Source organism: Pan troglodytes, chromosome 8 (assembly GCF_028858775.2).
Source record: "Pan troglodytes isolate AG18354 chromosome 8, NHGRI_mPanTro3-v2.0_pri, whole genome shotgun sequence".
In the NCBI taxonomy this organism is placed as follows: Eukaryota; Metazoa; Chordata; class Mammalia; order Primates; family Hominidae; genus Pan; species Pan troglodytes.
The window spans coordinates 96,155,710-96,173,321 of NC_072406.2; the positions used below are offsets into that span (position 1 = coordinate 96,155,710).

General features: G+C 43.1%; 1 pseudogene; it reads left to right on the forward strand.

Annotated features, from left to right (window-relative positions):
- The first annotated feature begins 15,871 nt into the window (after window positions 1–15,871).
- On the forward strand, window positions 15,872–16,017 carry LOC112204709 (U1 spliceosomal RNA; annotated as a pseudogene).
- The last annotated feature ends 1,595 nt before the right edge of the window (window positions 16,018–17,612 follow it).

A 17,612-nucleotide genomic window follows, 5' to 3' on the forward strand; every position in this document is an offset into this window, starting at 1 on the left:
GCAGCAGACAGCAGTTGGCTTGCAGTTCTCAACAACCAGCCAAGGATCCTGCTGACCAGCTTACTGACTCCGGAAGGAGTCTTGCCCACAAACCCTGCAGAATAAACTGCTTACAGAGCTCCCCCACCAGCCAATGTGCACCCCCAAAACCTGACATGCTCCCACCATGGATGGCACATCCCTGTGCCTGGAGTGCACAAGCTCCCACAGATAGCATGAGGATCTCAATAGCAGGGGAGGAGTGTAGAAGCCAGCTTGACTCTGCTGCTATGGGAGATGCTGCACAACACTGAACTCTTCAGGACACTGCCCTAGGGAAAAGAAACAGGAGGCTCTCAGCACCTGGCCTGGCTTTGGAGGATCAAATTCTAAGACTTACCCGCTAGGAGGGGGCAAGAGGAGTGGAGTTGGACACAGCCTTAGAAAAGGTCTGAGAACCCCAGATACTCAGAGACATATCAGCATTCCAATGTTCATTGCACCATTATACATAAAAGCCAAGATGTGGAATCAATGTAAATGTCCAGCAACAGATGAATGAATGAAGAAAATGTGGTATATATGTGGTATGCATACACAATGGAATACTATTCAGCCTTTAAAGAGAAGAAAACCCTGCCCTTTGTGACAACAGGGATGAACCTGAAGGATATTATGCTATAATATATATAATATGTGTTACATGTATAGAGACAGGGAGAGAGATAATGAATTTAAAACAAATAAGCTTAAAAGAAGTATAATAAGACCTTAACTTAAGATAGAAGACAACAATGGTAGTTAAGGAAAACTGCCACTAAGTAAAAATGGATAGCTTCCCAACAGGCTGGCTAAAGACATACATGTGATGGTTTAGGAAAAGCAGACTTTCTCTAGGCTTTGAAATAAGCAAAAATACGCATTCCATGGGTGTGTTTCCTCATGGAAAACTTTAGGTTAAAGAGAAATAGGATGCTGAGAACGATATCTTAATAAATTATAAAATACTCCCCTTTTCTTCTCGTGTTCTCTTTCAATACAGTACTGAATCCCAAATTGCAACTTAATTTTTTTCTTTGTTCTAGCTCTACATCCTCCTTAAGGAATTTTTTTGTATGTAAAAAGCTGAAAGCATACCCAAACTTAAATTGGTACTTCTCTCTCCGTTATATGTATTTGACGGAAGTGACAAGCTTCAGTTTGCCCACAGGTTCACATCTAACTCGCAGATTGAAGTGTCACTGTGGGATCTTCCCACCACAGAATGCTAGATGGAGGTTAGTAGATGTCACCACACAAAAAAAGAAAAAATTAAAGATTACTACTTCTCAGTCCTCATTAGCATGAAAACATAATTGTGTATCTTATGTTTTTCAGAGATGAGGGTCATGCCTGTTGGAGCACGTATTGGCTTGCAACCTTGTTGTCACCATCAGTCAAAAGGAAAGTATCAATTTATTTGAATGGCCTTTGTCAATGTTGGTCTGAGAACATGCTGCATGAAATAATAATAATTAGCATTAAATTAGTGATGAATGATGATAATAGTTACTGTCCATTGAGTGTCTTCTATTCTAAGTGCAAGTACTTTCCAAATAGTATGTTATTTAATTCCTACAACAATCCTGCATATTATCCCCATTTCGTTAATGAGAAGCTGAAGTTGATAGAGGTTAAGTAACTTGCCTAATTCAAGATAGTTGCAAGACAAAATTCAAACCCATATGTACCTCACTCCGTGCAGATTGTGGAAGAACATAATGAATGATATCTTCAATCGAAATGTTATTATTTTAGAGAAGCGCCATGCAATATATGGCATTGGAGACCATGCCACCAATGCCATGACAACCTAGCTCTTCCTATGAAACCTCCCCCTCTACCACCCACCCAATTCACATGGACATAGCCAAGGCTCCTGACTTTATTTTGTCTATGGTGATCCAGACTACCTGTGTGATGGTTAATTTATTTGTCAACTTAACTGGATCATCGGGTGTCCACAAAACTGCTGGTTAAACATAATTTTTGAATGTGTCTGTCTGTGAGGGTGTTTCTGGATAAGATTAGCATTTGAATTGGTAGACTAAGTAAAGTAGATGGCCCTCCCTAGTTGGAAAGGGTGAGCCTTTCCAACCAATTAAAGACCTGAATAGAAAAGAAAGGAGAGAGAGAGAGAGAGAGAGAAAAGGAAAGAAGAAAGAGAGAAAGAGAGAGAGAAAGACAGAAAGAAAGACAGGAAGAAAGAAAGAAAGAAAGAAAGAGAAAGAAAGAAAGAAAAGAAAGAAAAGGAGGGAAGAAAAGGAGGGAAGAAAGAGGAAGGAAGGAAGGAAGAGAGAGAGAAAGGGAGGGAAGAAGGAGGAAGAAAGGAAGAGAGAGAGAGAAAGGGAGGGAAGAAGAAGGAAGGAAGGAAGGAAAGAAGGGAGTGAGGGAGGAAGGAAAGAAGGAATTCTCTCTCTCTCTCTCTGCCTGACTGGTTGAGCTGGAACATTGGTTTCCTCTGCTTCTGGACTGAACCTCACACCATCAATGCTCCTGGTTCTCAGGCCTTCAGACTCAGACTAAAATTACACCACCAGCTTTTCTGTGTGCCCAGCTTGCAAACAGTACATCATGGGACATCTCAGCCCCCATAATGATATCTATTCGTTCTGTTTCTCTGGAGAACCCTGATTAATACACCCTGGTTCCAGATCACTGGTCCAGGAGTGACTCAAGATAAGCAAGTCGGACATCTTTCTTCAGGAAATTTCAATTTGGAACTGAGAACATTCAGTCTGGTCCAATCCATTGAAAAGAGGAAATGAAAATCCAAGTGCTATGTTGAGGGCTTACCACAGTTTCTACCATGTGACCTGGTGGCAGACAAGGCCTGACCACAAAGAAAGAGGAATGAGGTGGCCTTCAGGGGTGAGGAAGGTGGACAAGGTCTGCAAACACCGTGGACACTCTGCTTCTAGTTCCCATTCATTCCTGAGGGCTGGCCGTCTCTCTGTCCTGTGCCCTCCTAGACCAATCTGTGTGCTTTTAACAAATCTCCCCTTTTATGCTTAAAGAAGATCTTGTCAATTCCTTTTCCATGGAACTGAAAGAACCCTAACTATTGAGGGTCATCTGATCAAAGCAGGTCTGGAGCTTCCTAGTGGTCTAGTTTCAGAAATACAACATGAATCCTGGGGAGGTTTGAGGACTGAATAATGAACACATCCTCCAGTTTTTCCCCTCCCAAGTGCCAGTAATCTCTTCTTTCAATTTGAAAGAAACCAAAAAACTATTCTAAAGTAAGTCTCAGGCAAGAATCGGAAGAGCCAGAAATCTATGTTCTTAGCTGAAGAGCTCAGAGGGCTGAAGCAGAAGGATGGCTTGAGCCCAGGAGTCTGAGGCTATAGCGTGCTGTAATCGTGCCTGTGAATAGCCACTGCATGCCAGCCTGAGCAACACGGCAAACCCTATCCCTTAAAAAAATAATAAAAATAGGCCCAACGTGGTGGCTCATGCCTGTAATCCCAACATTTTGGGAGGCCAAGGCAGGCAGATCACCTGAGGTCAGGAGTTCAAGACCAGCCTGGCCAACATGGTGAAACCCCCTCTCTACGTAAATACAAAAATTACCCGGGCATGACGCAGGTGCCTGTAATCCCAGCTACTCGGGAGGCTGAGGCAGGAGAATCGCTTGGACCCAGGAAGCAGAGGTTGCAGTGAGCCGAGATCACGCCATTGCAATCCAGCCTGGGTGACAGAGCAAGACTCCGTCTCAAAAAATAAAATAAAATAAAATAATAATAATAATAATAGTAATAGCCACACATAGTGGCCTACACCTGTTATCTCAGCTACTTGGGGGACTGAAGTACGAGGATTGCTTGAGCCCATGAGTTTGAGACCAGTCTGGGAAACACAGGAAGACCCCAACTCAAAAAAAAAAAAAAAAATTAGGCCAGGCATGGTGGCTCACACCTAAAAATCCCAGCACTTTAGGTGGCCAAAGCAGGAGGATCCCTTGATACCATGAATTCAAGGCCAGCCTGAGCAACATAGCAAGTCCCCATCTCTACAAAAAAAAAAAAAAAAAAAAAAAAATTAGAGCAAAAATATAGACATAAGGCAAGAACGTTCATGTGGGGCCATACAACAGCATGGGGTTTAAGGCCTAACAATAAGATTCAATATTAATTGCTGCCTTGATACATGGCAAAACTGGGAGGGCCTGGAATGTCCTAACCACAAGTTCTCCTCTCCCTTCACACCATGGATAAGAATCCCTTGGCCGGGCACAGTAGCTCACGCCTGTAATCCCAGCACTTTGGGAGGCCGAGACGGGCAATCACGAGGTCAGGAGTTCGAGACCAGCCTGGCCAACATGGCAAAACCCCATCTCCTACTAAAAATACAAAAATTAGCCAAGCGTGGTGGTGTGCACCTATAATCCCAGCTACTCAGGGGGCTGAGGCAGACGAATTGCTTGAACCTGTGAGGCGGAGTTTGCAGTGAGTCAAGATCACACCACTGTACTCCAGCCTGGGCAACAGAGCAAGATTCCATCTCAGAAAACAAAAAAAACAAAAAACAAACAACAACAAAAAAAGAATCCCTTGCCAAAAGACCCTTGTCACCAAATGGACCAGGTGCAGCTCCTCCTTATCCCTGCGTGGGTAGTCTTAGTTCCCTCCCAGCCCATAAAACATTTCAGACAGACTAACCACATCCCCTGTGGGAAACAGGAGTCCCCCTATCCTCTTGATACCACAGAGCCTGCCTCCCACAGCCTCTGTTCCCAAGTTCAACTCCGTTGTGGCCCTGTGTGGCACAGTGTCTTTCTCCCCAGGCCATGAGTGTGTGTGATAAATAAACTAGTCTCAACCTCATCTGTCCAGTGCTGGGCTGGTTGTCATGTGTTTGACTATCCCTATAACCCTAGGATTGTTCCCCCGTGGGATGAATGGGAAGCAATTCAAACACAGCAGCACAGAGATGGGCCAGAGGAGGGCCTGTGTGGGTAACATGCACTTACACAGACAGGAGTAAGAGCCTTCTCTGCAAGGAACACCCCACCCCCACCCCACCACCCCAGGCTCCCAAGGACATGGGAAAATTCACTCTGAGAGCAATGGGGCATGCCTGAAGCCGCTTGCCAGTTATAGCACCACCTGCTGGGGGCTTGTGCAAAGTGATCTATGGAGAATGGCAAGGTCCAGCCATCAAATGGTTACTAGACCATTAACTTCAGCATAACCTATATAGAAGAAATGATCGCCAACCTACGCAGAGGTTCTCATGTTAACATTCAGTACTTACTTATTGAAAAGGTTTTTAAAAATGCTCAGCCAAATGAGAGCAGGCAAACTGTTTTTCTTCTAATTACAGCCACGTGCATCTTTTTCTTAGTTAATTTTCTCAGCTCTGATGATTGTCTTCAGTGGGTTCTTGACTCAATCTAAGTGTGTTCATCTGTAAAACAGGGATGATAATAGCACCTACTGTACGGGGCTACAATAATAGCTGCATAGCACTTAGAGAAGCTTCAATGCACACAAGATCTTAGTAAGAATTAGAGAAACATTTTTTTTTCTTTTAAGTGAAACCTTGACTGTTCCTGACCTTTGAGAATGTCTACTCAGTGAAACCTCCACAGAGGTACAATCCATCCAGGAAGACAAGGATAACTCAAATGAATGGATGAGAGAACAAGACTACATAATGCATGATCGAAAGTGTTAAAATGTGCAGAACTGACAATCTTTCCAAACAGACAAGGGGGAGAAAAAGAATAGCATGGGCTTGGCCTGCCAGCTAAGCTTTAGAGAAAAAGAACTTGATCTTGGCCTTAACGATGCATAAAATTGTTAGAAAGAGAGGAATGGTGTTACATATGAAATGAATCTCTAGTAATTTTTCACTAGGCACAGGCTTATGGTCCTGGAAAATATTGTAATTGGCAAAACTGCATTTGGCAAAATCATGTTTAAAAATGGAAATGTCATTAATAAGTTTATCTATAAGATATTTTGAATATATATTTATCTATTATCCCCTAACTCAAGCCTAACCCCTCCAGGAAGGTGACCTTCTCTGAGAACCCGTCACTATCTCCTGTGGGTCACCAATGGACCAAGGCACACTTCTATGTGGCCCTCAAACTTCATAGCATAACTTACCTGCATCTCAAGCTTGAATCTCTAGCCACAAATTCAACTGTCAAGTGAATATAACTTTCTTTACCTTTTGTATGAATGACTCAGTTGCAGCTTAAGATGGCATTATTTCCAAGAGACTTATGTAGTGCCAAAGCAGCAAGAGGAGCAGAAACCCAGGTCCTCAAAGTCATCTATCCATGTAAGCTGAGATGTCTGTCACCCTGTCCAGCCCTAGATTTTTGGTTCATGTGAGTTGGCCGTGGGTCTTTGAGACAGACCCTGTCATCGTGTTCTTCAGACTCAGGGCCTATCTCCACTGCTTCCCTGCCTTTCTAGGCACACAAGAACCATCCTGCAGCTAAAGTCCCTGACCCACTGCCATTTCTTCTCTGCAGTCCAGCCACTTTCCCAGGACTGAACCCAGTAGAAGGGTCCTGGGGTTCTCAATATCAGTGTTCTTATCATTTCTCCAGCTCTCTTTCTCTCCCTGAAGCCAAAGGGCCTCTTTTCTAGTCTAAAGGTTGCAGTAGGGTTATTCATTTTGTCCCTGAGTATTTGTTCTAGACCATGAGTCTTTTCTGTTCCCCATAAATCCACCCCATGTGTCCTACACTACTTCACCTGCCCACACTGCACTCCTTTGGCTCTCCACACCTTCAAGTCCAAAGAAGTATGTTACATTTTTTTTCATGGGAGTTGGGGTGCATTCCGTTCCTTTCCTAAGCTGCAAAATAATGTATAGGATTTTCAACTATTTATGAGGCCAAAAGAATAAGATAAAATATTTGTGTGTGCATGTATGCTTTTATGAGTTTATTCACAAATATCTCCGCAAGTTAATTTATGCACATATGCTAACAAATAAGGAAGCAGGCTTTGCTCCAGGGGTGAAAAGGCCTTGTGTTCTATCAATATCTTCAAAACTTTCCAAACAGCTGTTGCACTAGAATCCTTGTCTCAAAGTCCACCTCTGGAGGAACCGAAACTATGACAATCAAATGGCTGCTGAAGGGAATGATGCCTGCTGGAAGTTACTCCGCATAAAGAAAATACCAGGCAAAGGGTCAAGACTGATCTTAGCAATGGAAGCTCCACAGGTGTTTTCTAAATTAAATACCCCATGACTTTGCCTGGCCTACATTGACATTAAACTGCTTAATATACATGGAAATGTTTTCCAAAATCAGCAAACTAACAATGGTTTTATAATACAAAAAGGTGATTTTCTAGATACCAGTGATTCTCAAATTGTGGCTGATGGACCAACATCAGTATCAGGGCATTTTGATAGAAATAAAAATTCTCAGGCCCACCCCAGACCTTAGAAAGTCTGGAGGTGACTCCAGCAATCTGTGCTTTAACAAGCATGCCAGGGGATTCTGATGCACACTCAAGTTTGAGAACCACTGATATATGCTTCAGAAAGGTGACCAGGACAGCAAACTTTGTGAATGATCAGGCTCAACAGGAAGGTGAGGCCACATCATGGGATAGTGGAGCTTTCTGCCACTTACTGAGTTTGCTTTGGGGCATGTCACTTATCCTTTCTGAGTTTATATATAGAGAAAGACTACATTATATACGTATATATAGACTACATTATATATGAACTAGTTTACATATGTATGTTGTAACTATATATGTTCATATATATAACATATATATGTTCAATATATATGAACATATATGTGTTAACTAGTTCATACCTCACATGAGCTACCACGAGAATGAAATGTAGCATGTGTTTGGAAGGTCCTCATAATTGGTTGTTGTTGTTGTTGTTGTTGAGAAGGAGTTTTGCTCTTGTTGCCCAGGCTGGAGTGCAATGGCACGATCTCTGCTCACTGCAACCTCTGCCTCCCCAGTTCAGGGGATTCTCCTGCCTCAGCCTTCTAAGTAGGTGGGATTACAGGCGCCCACCACCACGCCTGGGTAATTTTTCATAGCTTTAGTAGAGACAGGGTTTCACCATGTTGGCCAGGCTGGTCTCGAATTCCTGACCTCAGGTGGTCCACCCACCTCGGCCTCCCAAAGTGCTGGAATTACAGGCATGAGCCACCGCGCCAGGCCGGGTCCTCATAATTGTTAAAAAGCCATAGAAATATGAGGTAAGCAGGCAGCCAGCTTTTTAAAAAACCAGCAACCACAGCAGAGAACAGCTTGATTGGAAGTTCCAGCACATTCTGAACAGCACTCTGAGGGCCTGAACAGCTGCTGGGATCAGCCCCACATCTCAACAAATGCAACAGCCATTTGTCTGCCCTTGCTGACACGCAGGAGAGCATCTTTCCTCCATTGCCTGCAGTCTCCGGGGACTGGGCTCTGAGAGCAGGCAGCCACTTCTGCTTGATGTCCTCCCTTCACTGTGACTACAGATGGTGATGACTTACAAAGGGCATGTTTTAAAGATGTCTGGCTCAGCAGTTTCTCACTGCACTGTCTTCAGATGCACTGGTGACAGAGAAAAGAGCAAGGAGGCAAGGAGGAATGAGAAGAGGGCTGGATCAACTGGCCGCAACCTGTCAGCTTCCTCTTCCTGTCTCACCTTGGCTTCCTGGAAGGCTTTTGCTGCTACTCCTCAGATATGAAGGGGTAATTAGGTCACAGACTGAGTAGGGTGTATGACCTGAGAAGGAGGCTGGATTCAGAATCGGGTAAGCAGTTTGCTCATGCCTCTTCCCTGTTTACAGAACAAAAGTGTGCAGCCTCCAAACAGCCCTGAGCCCTGCTGGGAATGGCTGTCAGTAGGTTCTGTGGAGAGCAGGGGCCACAGTACATGAATATCAAAGAGCTCTCCCTCCTCTATAGGTAGACTGTCACGATTCAGCCTCATCTTCTGGAATCCCGATTGGTCTTCGAGGCTGACTACTGCAGAAAAACTGATGAGCATAAAAAATCTATTACGACAGGGCCATGATGGGTTCAGCAGATTTCCCTGACATTTAGGCATCCCAGATTGAAGGCAGGTTTCCCTCACTACCTACATCTATCATAGTACTGAGATTTTTGAGCAAAGAAAAAGAGCAAACAAGGGAGACCTCCTTGTTGTGGATTTTGTTTCTTTGAGTCTAAAAGCTGGGGAGAAGTAATGCTAGTTTACAAAATTAGCTAGGGGAAAAATTTTCTGCAATTGACATTTTTCTTCTACAAAGTCAGACGAGCTAACCTCCAAATCACTTCCAATTCTGAGATTCAAGCATCCCAGCAATTCTATTTGCTAGAAAATATAGAAGACTACAGTCCTTGGACACATAGAGTTGCCATTTTAAGCATAAAATGCTGGGAGCTATTTTTACTTAATACCTAAGATTATTCTCAGGTGTTTAAGCCTTTCACCTAAACAGCACAGCCTGGTTCAAGCTTCAGAAGCACAAATTGAAATGGCATTACACTTTAAGCTCCCTGGTTCTGACAAGAGACCAAGGGGAAGAAAGGGCAGATAACAACTGTCATGCTAAGGAGGAAGGATGAACAATTGCCTTTCTTATGGCTCTGGACAAATTTTATACATTGATTTGGAGCTCAAAACAATCCCAAGGAAGGAGGGAGGACAGGGTGTGCTTCTGGCCTCCTGGCTCCATACAGATGGCTCCAAAATATCACTGGCCCTGGCACTCTGGCCAAAAAAGACCAAGAAATGGAAGAATAATCCAAAACAAAAGGAAGAATAGCTCAACCCTGTGGTTTTATAAACACAATTTCTCTCTTTTCTTACTAGAGCTCTCCTAAGACTGCAGCTATGGTTTTTCATATTCTTTATTTGTACAGATCCCAATTTAGCTCAAGCAACAAAATAAACCATAGCTCTCAATTAAATACACTCTGAAAACTGAAAGTTCATGTTTGGCCGGAGGTTTATTCACATTAAGCTGAGGTCTGCAGCCTTGGAATCCCATTTCGCTTTACCTTGTATTTTATTTCCACTGTAAGAGGATCAGGGCTGACACATTATCTCCAATTGGAAGGATATTTGGAATCTTTGCATAACAATACAATGTGAAGCTGCAGAAATTCAGTATGATCATTTTGTAGCAATGGGACACAAAGAGATTGTATGAGGCTTCTCTAAGATCTCAAAGCAGATCACTGACATGTATGTGGATATCCCATAATCTACAATACTCTTTTAGGCTTTATAAATATTCAACAGAGTCCCCTCCTTGGGCAGCTGTGTGTTCAAGCCTCATATGATGGAGGCAAGAATTGCCCATAAAGTGCAAAGTTTTCGTTCAACACATGCCAACCAACCTCCACATCCTGAATTCAGGGTTTGATGGGAAGAGAGCTGATAAATATGTCTAGGAAGCATGGAGGCTCCTGGGAGAAGGCTGCAGACCTAGACCTATCCTCCATTCTCTATTGAGATTCAATGTTTTATTGGACATCTTAATTTCATGTCCTAAACATCCATCAAAAGGATGAGATGGTAGTGCCTATATCCAGAAAACACTTAGTATTAGTTATTCAATTAAACATTCAGAGCCTGGTGAATGGACAGGGTAGTTCCTGCCAGAGCAGCCTATCCAGCCCATTCAGAGCATATAACGATGGATGCCTCCCTGCTAAGTTCATCTCCAGGGCGCCTTCTTTGTCTTATCTATGTGGTTGCCCCTTTTTTAAGGGCTGCCTGCTCCCATTTGTGGATTCCCTCTCTTGCTCCCTGTCGTAGGACGTCGATTCTCTTAAAATTCCCCCTCCCCAGGACTCTGCTCCTCAAACACATGTGCACGCGCACACACAAACACACACACCACATCCTGCCTTTTCTTTTCCCCAGTCTTCCAGCTGACTAGGTCATCATTCCATTCCACCTGTCATTTTCCTGGAAGGAGCTGGGGGTAGTTAGGATTCTTAAGAGTAGAAAAGGGATGAGTATAAAAGAGTAAAAAAAACAGAGACTATTTAGGAAATAACCACAATAGTTTAGGTAAGAAATGAGGGTAGCTTGGACAAGGGTTGAGGTAGTGGAGAGGGTGAGGAGAAATCAGACTCAGAGAGCTCAGGGGATTTGCTGATGGATTGGCTGTTAGCTGAGAGGGAAACAGAATTACGACTCCACATTTTTGTTTTGAGCAACTGGGTAGATGGTAATGCCACCTGCTGAGATGGAGGAGACAGAAAGAAGATTTGCAAGAAGTAGCCATCCGGAGGTCATGTCTGAACATAAGTCTTGAGGTGCTACTGCACATTTAAGCAGAAAGACTGAACAGAGTTAGATACCTAAATGTGGAGCCAGGGATGAAGATCTGGGAATAATCATATATCACAACCTATTTTGTTCCCTCAAGCAATGGTGAAGCAGGATATTTCAGTTAAACAAAATCCACTGGGTGCCTAACGTGTGCCCAGCATAATGGGCAAACTAAAATGAGAGACCAAAAAATTTGCTCAAAGTCCCCAAACTAAGCAACTGCGTGATTCAAACAGAGGTCATCTATTCTTGTATCTAATCATTTATTGAACATGTATTAGGTGCCCACCATGTGCCAGATCCTGTGGGATCTAAAAGATACTAGGACTAAAAACATAACTAAAATAGAATAAGTGCTGATTAAAAGTTATTAGTATCATTATTTATATTGTCTAGTGGAGAATACAAAGGCATAAACAGAATTGTGGAAAAGTTTGGAAAAGCAACATTAGAGGACTTGGAGGGCATTATGGTAGTTACCAGTGAAGGCTGCCCGATCCCACTCTTTCTGTCCACTGTGCTCCTAATTAGGCCAAGGGTACCCAGCTCTGCTGTGGCAGAACTGAAGCTGTAACTCACTTATATGACTCCCAACTGGGCTTCCTACACGAGTGACATTGTAGTACTAGAACCAAGCCTTCACATCTCAATGAAAAGTGAAGACCAGAACAGCCCCAGTGCAATTTCAGTGACCCAGGTTCTCTGTTTAGGAAGTCAGTGTTTCTTCTTCACTGGCATGCTGGTATCTGCATGATTGTGACTTAGTGAGGGAAAAATTCATGCCTTAATTCTGTCTTATTAGAGGAAGCAAAGGCGGGGCTGACTATCATGGCCCCTGTACCTCCGTGTCTGAACAGAATGTAAAACACAAAAAGTGCAGACAACGATAATAGGGAAATACATGTGTGCTATGTATCAGAAACTGTTCTAAGAACTTTTCATACATTTGTCTTCCTTTATCCTCACAACAGTCATGTGAGGTAAGTGAAATTATTAACCCCATTTAACACAGGAGAGAACCAAGAGTCCTCCAGTGTCGTAAGTGGTAGATACAGGATGGGAACCAAGCAGTGCAACCTTAGAGCTTGCATTCCTAAATACTGTGTTACACTAAATGGATGCTTCAGTAAGAGGCACCACATTGACCTCATGGTTGTGTGTCCCGCAGCACGCCAGCACTCACATCCAAGACAGCGCCTACCTGAGGGGAAAAGTGCCCACCATGACTACTGCTGCTCCCCCTCCCTTCTGCCCTCACCACCTCTCCCTCCCACGCTCTGCAAACACTCCCCAACAAGCCATCCCAATTTACATAATCACTCTGTGCTTCTCTGCACAGTCCTGATTTAAGCTGTCCAGAAACCTACATAAAATAGTGGATTATTCATAGATACGAGGAACCCTTTCCATTTTGCTGCCAGTTTTAAGCTGTTAAACTGCCCACCAATCTGCTGATAAAATACAATAATGTGATTTATCTCCAAACACACAGAAACATCTCAACGAATCGGATTTACTTTATCTTCCAAAAAATTTTGTTTTGGATTTTCCAAGATGTCCTTTTCACAGCATTGTCCTCGTGATAAGTTGGATGACTTTGAGAAAAAGGCGAGCAATTCATTTATACCCACTCTCCCATCTGATTCCTAGAAATATCTGTCTGCCTCATAATCTCTATGGAGCCTTTATTGAGCTCCCAGAGGGCAACTCTCGCATTCTCCCCTATCCTAACCTCAGGCTTCACCTCCCAGGAGAGGGACTAGGGACCAAGTAATTAAGTAGCCCCTCCTCCCTTTTATCCCATGTCCACCATCCTCAACATAATAGAGACCATAATGACCCAGGGTCTTCTGTCACTTCTTCCCACTCCACCCTCATTTCCCTGCAGCTTAGAACATCGCCTACTTGTGCAAACCCTGATCCTTTCTCCAGAGCCCAGTGGAGTCTCCATGTCATTGCAACCCATCCTCTTTGCCAACTTTTATTCTTAATTTTTTATTGTTTTTGTTTTTTGGAGACAGGGTCTGGCTCTGTTGCCCAAGCTGGAGGGCAGTGGTACAATCATAGCTCACTACAGCCTTAAACTCGTGGGTTCAAGCGATCCTCCCACCTCAGCAGCCCGAGCAGCTGGAACAACAGGCATATGCCATCAAGCCCAGCTAATCTTTTGTGTGTGTGTGTTTCGTTTTGGTAGAGACAGGGTCTTGCTATATTTTCCAAGTTGGTCTTGAACTCCTAGCCTCAAGCAATCCTCCTGCCTCAGCCTCCCAAAAAGCTGGGATTACAGGCATGAGCCACCATGCTGGGGCTCTTCACCCTTAGTCTTTTCCCTAAATGGTACCCAAATTGTCTTCTCTTGGCTATTCCTGGCCAGTATAGCTCTATCCCCGGAAAGAATGTGCCACTGGCAGAGCTGTACTCCTTACTTCAGGGCTTATGCTATGGTTTTTTCACAGGGCTGTAGGAGGGTAGTGGTAGATAAAGGTAGAGAGGCATATTGGTCTCTCTCTGCTGCTTTGCCTCCTCTCAGACCATGACTCTTCCATTTCAGTCAGAATCCTCTTCTCCTGGGCCCCCAGTCCCAATCCGTTCTGCCCTTTCTCCAACCCACTGCTGTTGTCACCTGATTATTCTGCTGCATTTAAGAGACCTTTGAAGGCCAGGCATAGTGGCTCACACCTGTAATCCGAGCACTTTGGGAGGCAGAGGAGGGAGGATCGCTTGAAGCCAGGAGATTCAGGCCTGCCTGAGCAACACAGCGAGATCTTGTCTCTACAAAAATTAAAGAAATTAGCCGGATGTGGTGGCACACGCCTATAGTCCTAGCTACTCGGGAGGATCACTTGAGCCCAGGAGTTCAAGGCTGCAGTGAGCTATGATCCCAGCACTGTACTCCTGCCTGGGCAACAGAGCCAGAACTTATCTGAATAAATGAAATAAAATGCACAATATATGGGTAATTCTGTTTACATTATCATTGTCTTCATCGTACCACCACTATATCAACGCCACACTCATCATCATTTCCCTTCCCTTCTCCATGCCCCTTCCACTCTAACACACCTAATTTCTTATTTCCTAAATATGACCACCTCCTTTGCAACACCATGACTTAATGCTTTACCCTCTGAAATGTCTGACAAACTGTTAGCTCGCTTTTGAACTATGACTCTGAGTTGGTCCCTGCCTTCTCTGAGCTTCCGTAACACACTGTTCATACACACATGTAGGTACATTTTACGCTGTTTCTAATCCAATTCCATGGCAAATTAAAGATGGCCACAATGTCTTTGGCATGCCTCCCATTGAGAGGTAGGGTCTATGTCCCCTCCCCTTGAATCTCAGTGTGTTTATGACTATATTGACCATGAAAATATGGCAAAAGTAATTCCAGGCTTTGAGAAATTGGCAGTTTCCACTTTCTGTTGTCTTGAATCACTCTCTCTAAGAGTCTTGAGCAGCTATAAGGTGGATGACTTGAAGTCAAGAGTTTGAGACCAGCCTGGCCAACATGGTGAAACCCCATCTCTACTAAAAATACAAAAAATTAGCCAGGCATGGGTAGCGAGAGACTGAGGCAGGAGAATCACCCCAACCCAAGAGGCGGAGGTTGCAGTGAGTCAAGATCATGCCACTGTACTCCAGCCTGGGAGACAGAGAGAGACTCCATCTCAAAAATAAATAAACAAGTAAATAAGTCTTGGCTACCTGAGGCTGCTATACTGAAGAGACCACATGCAGATGCTCTGGCCAAAAGACCCAGCTGAGCCCAGCCTCCTAGCCAGCCCCACTCAGAGGCCAGCTATATACGCATTAATCCATCTTTGACCATACAGATCAATCAGTCCACCAAACAGTGACCACTGAATGGCCTCTGTGCATACCACATGGACTAGAAAAATTGCCCAGAAGAGCTCTGCCCAAATTCCTAATTTCAAAATTCAAAATATATAATAAAGTGGCTGCAGTTTTAAGCTGCTGAGGTTGGAGTGATTGTTATATAATGATTTTCCAGCTTCGAAAGGCTGCCTACATTTCTTGCCAGCAATTTAGCACCTTTCCTCTGCCTTCTTTTCTGTCCTTACATCTATTTCTCTAGCCCTCCTGAGTCCTTATTACAAGGACACTGTGATTACAGTAGGCCCACCTGGATAATCCAGAATACTGTCCTCATCTCAAGTCCTTGATCACATCTGCAAAATCCCTATTGCCATAATGTAAAGTAACACATATACAGGTTCCAGGGATTAGGACTTGAACATTTTGATGGCCAGTATTCTGCCTAGCCACATCAACAAATGTCTCAGATTCCTCAAAAGATTTTGACATCACCAAGAGGGGCTTGGAGTATGTAGATGAACACAATGCCTTCTGGTTGGTCTTGTTCATATTGTACATACATTTCTTAGGATTTTGCAAATATTCTAGTATCCAAAATGTTATTATCTGGCTCTTAAAATTTGAAGTCTTTATGTCACAAGTGACAGGCTAGAGCTTGTGCAAAGTGAATGACCCTATGTGTAAAGTGTTTGGAATCAAGGGTGAGATGCCAGGCCACTATAAACTCATACTTACCTAGTGGGGGAAATACCATGATCATGAAGGTGGCTTTCCCAGGGTGAGGCTCATCCATTGCACGCTGGATGTGTTGACATCTGCAGGAAACCTGACTGCATAATTTGTGGTAGTGGGTATACTTCACTTTCATTCCTTTGTATCACTGTTGGTCAAATGATAGAAGTCATACTTGGGATGTGTGGCTATTGTTTTGCTTTGTGACTTACAGTTCTCTAAAGTAGATATGACATTACGGGGTATGTTGTATGCCTTTGCAGCCATTTCTCAGGATGTATACCCTTAAATATCTCCAGAAACAGCAAGTTATACTACAGTGTAATCTATGCTAGTGACAGCCTTCCTTTGTACTTTCTCTCCCACTTTACTTTTTGGTTTTTTTTCCAAAATAATTTGATATTTTTATTGAAGTAACGTGAGTGTTTTTGAAAATATCATACAAAAGGGTTAAACCTGAAAGGTGACTCTTCCCCTGACCCCTCCTTCCTCACCTTCCCCATTTGTAGCTGTTTCTTCATTTACCTCAATATTTTTGTGCTGGTATTTATCATAAGAATTTCACTGACATTTCCCACCCCAGTACCTTCCCTCCTCCATCCTTTCATTATATAGAGTGCTATAAACTCCATGTCTGATTCACTTGGTCAGCAGTATGAATCAACTGAGATAAAAAAGAACACTATAGTTAGAGAAAACTACTTTCAAATAGTTCTACACATTTTTAGATGACTCCCAATATGATCATCTAAGGAATGGAACCCATAATCAGAAGACCTAGTTTCAAGTGCTGACTTGCATGGACAATTTCACCTGATACCTGTATTCCAGAGGCTTAGGCCAGGACCTAATAAATGGACAGATAATAAATATTTTAGGCTCTGCAGGTCATAGCAAATACACAACTCTGCCATTATAACCCAAGGAAGCCATAGGCAATACATAAATGAGTGGACATGGCTACACTGCAAATAAAACTTTATTTGCAAACACAGACTGCAGCTGGTTTGGGCCCCAAGGCTATAGTTTGCCAACATCAGGATATTACATGGAGATAATAAAAACACATGGGATAGCTATAAGCATTAAATAAATAAAGGTGTGACAGTCCTTTACAGACAAGAAAGCATGACATAGGTGAGAAGAGAGAGTAGGGCTGAGAAGGAAGGCAAAGAGCACTGAAGATAACCTTGCCTTACTCCTTCATTTGCTGCAGGGCCGTTCTGTTTATTATGGCACATGATGTATAAGATGTTACTGAATATGAGCGCTGAATCTGCAGTCTTGCTTCTAGAGGCCAAATTTGAAATCATATTTACAGTACTGTTTCCTGCAGCTTGAGTTATTTAAGATTTGGTTAATACATTTCAGAGCATACAGACTGGCATACAGTTTTCAAGACTAGATATAACATCTTATATAATTGACCATGCAAAAAGTTTTAGGCAAGGAATTCTCATAGCTCTATTATTTTAACAATCAACAAAGATTTACTGATATGTCAGGCACTGTGCCAGAGGGCTGTGGACACAAAAATGAATGAGACATCACTTTAACTCAAGTCCTTGGTTTAGCAGGGGAAGCGCACATGTATAAAGAGAACAATAGCAAAATGCAATAGTTGTCTTTAAAAAAGAGAGAGACAGTGGAAGGCTGACATTCCTGCTGTTCATGTCTTTTAAACATCTTTAGGACATGTTGATAGATCTCCACATTTTGAATTCTGCCTTCTCGAT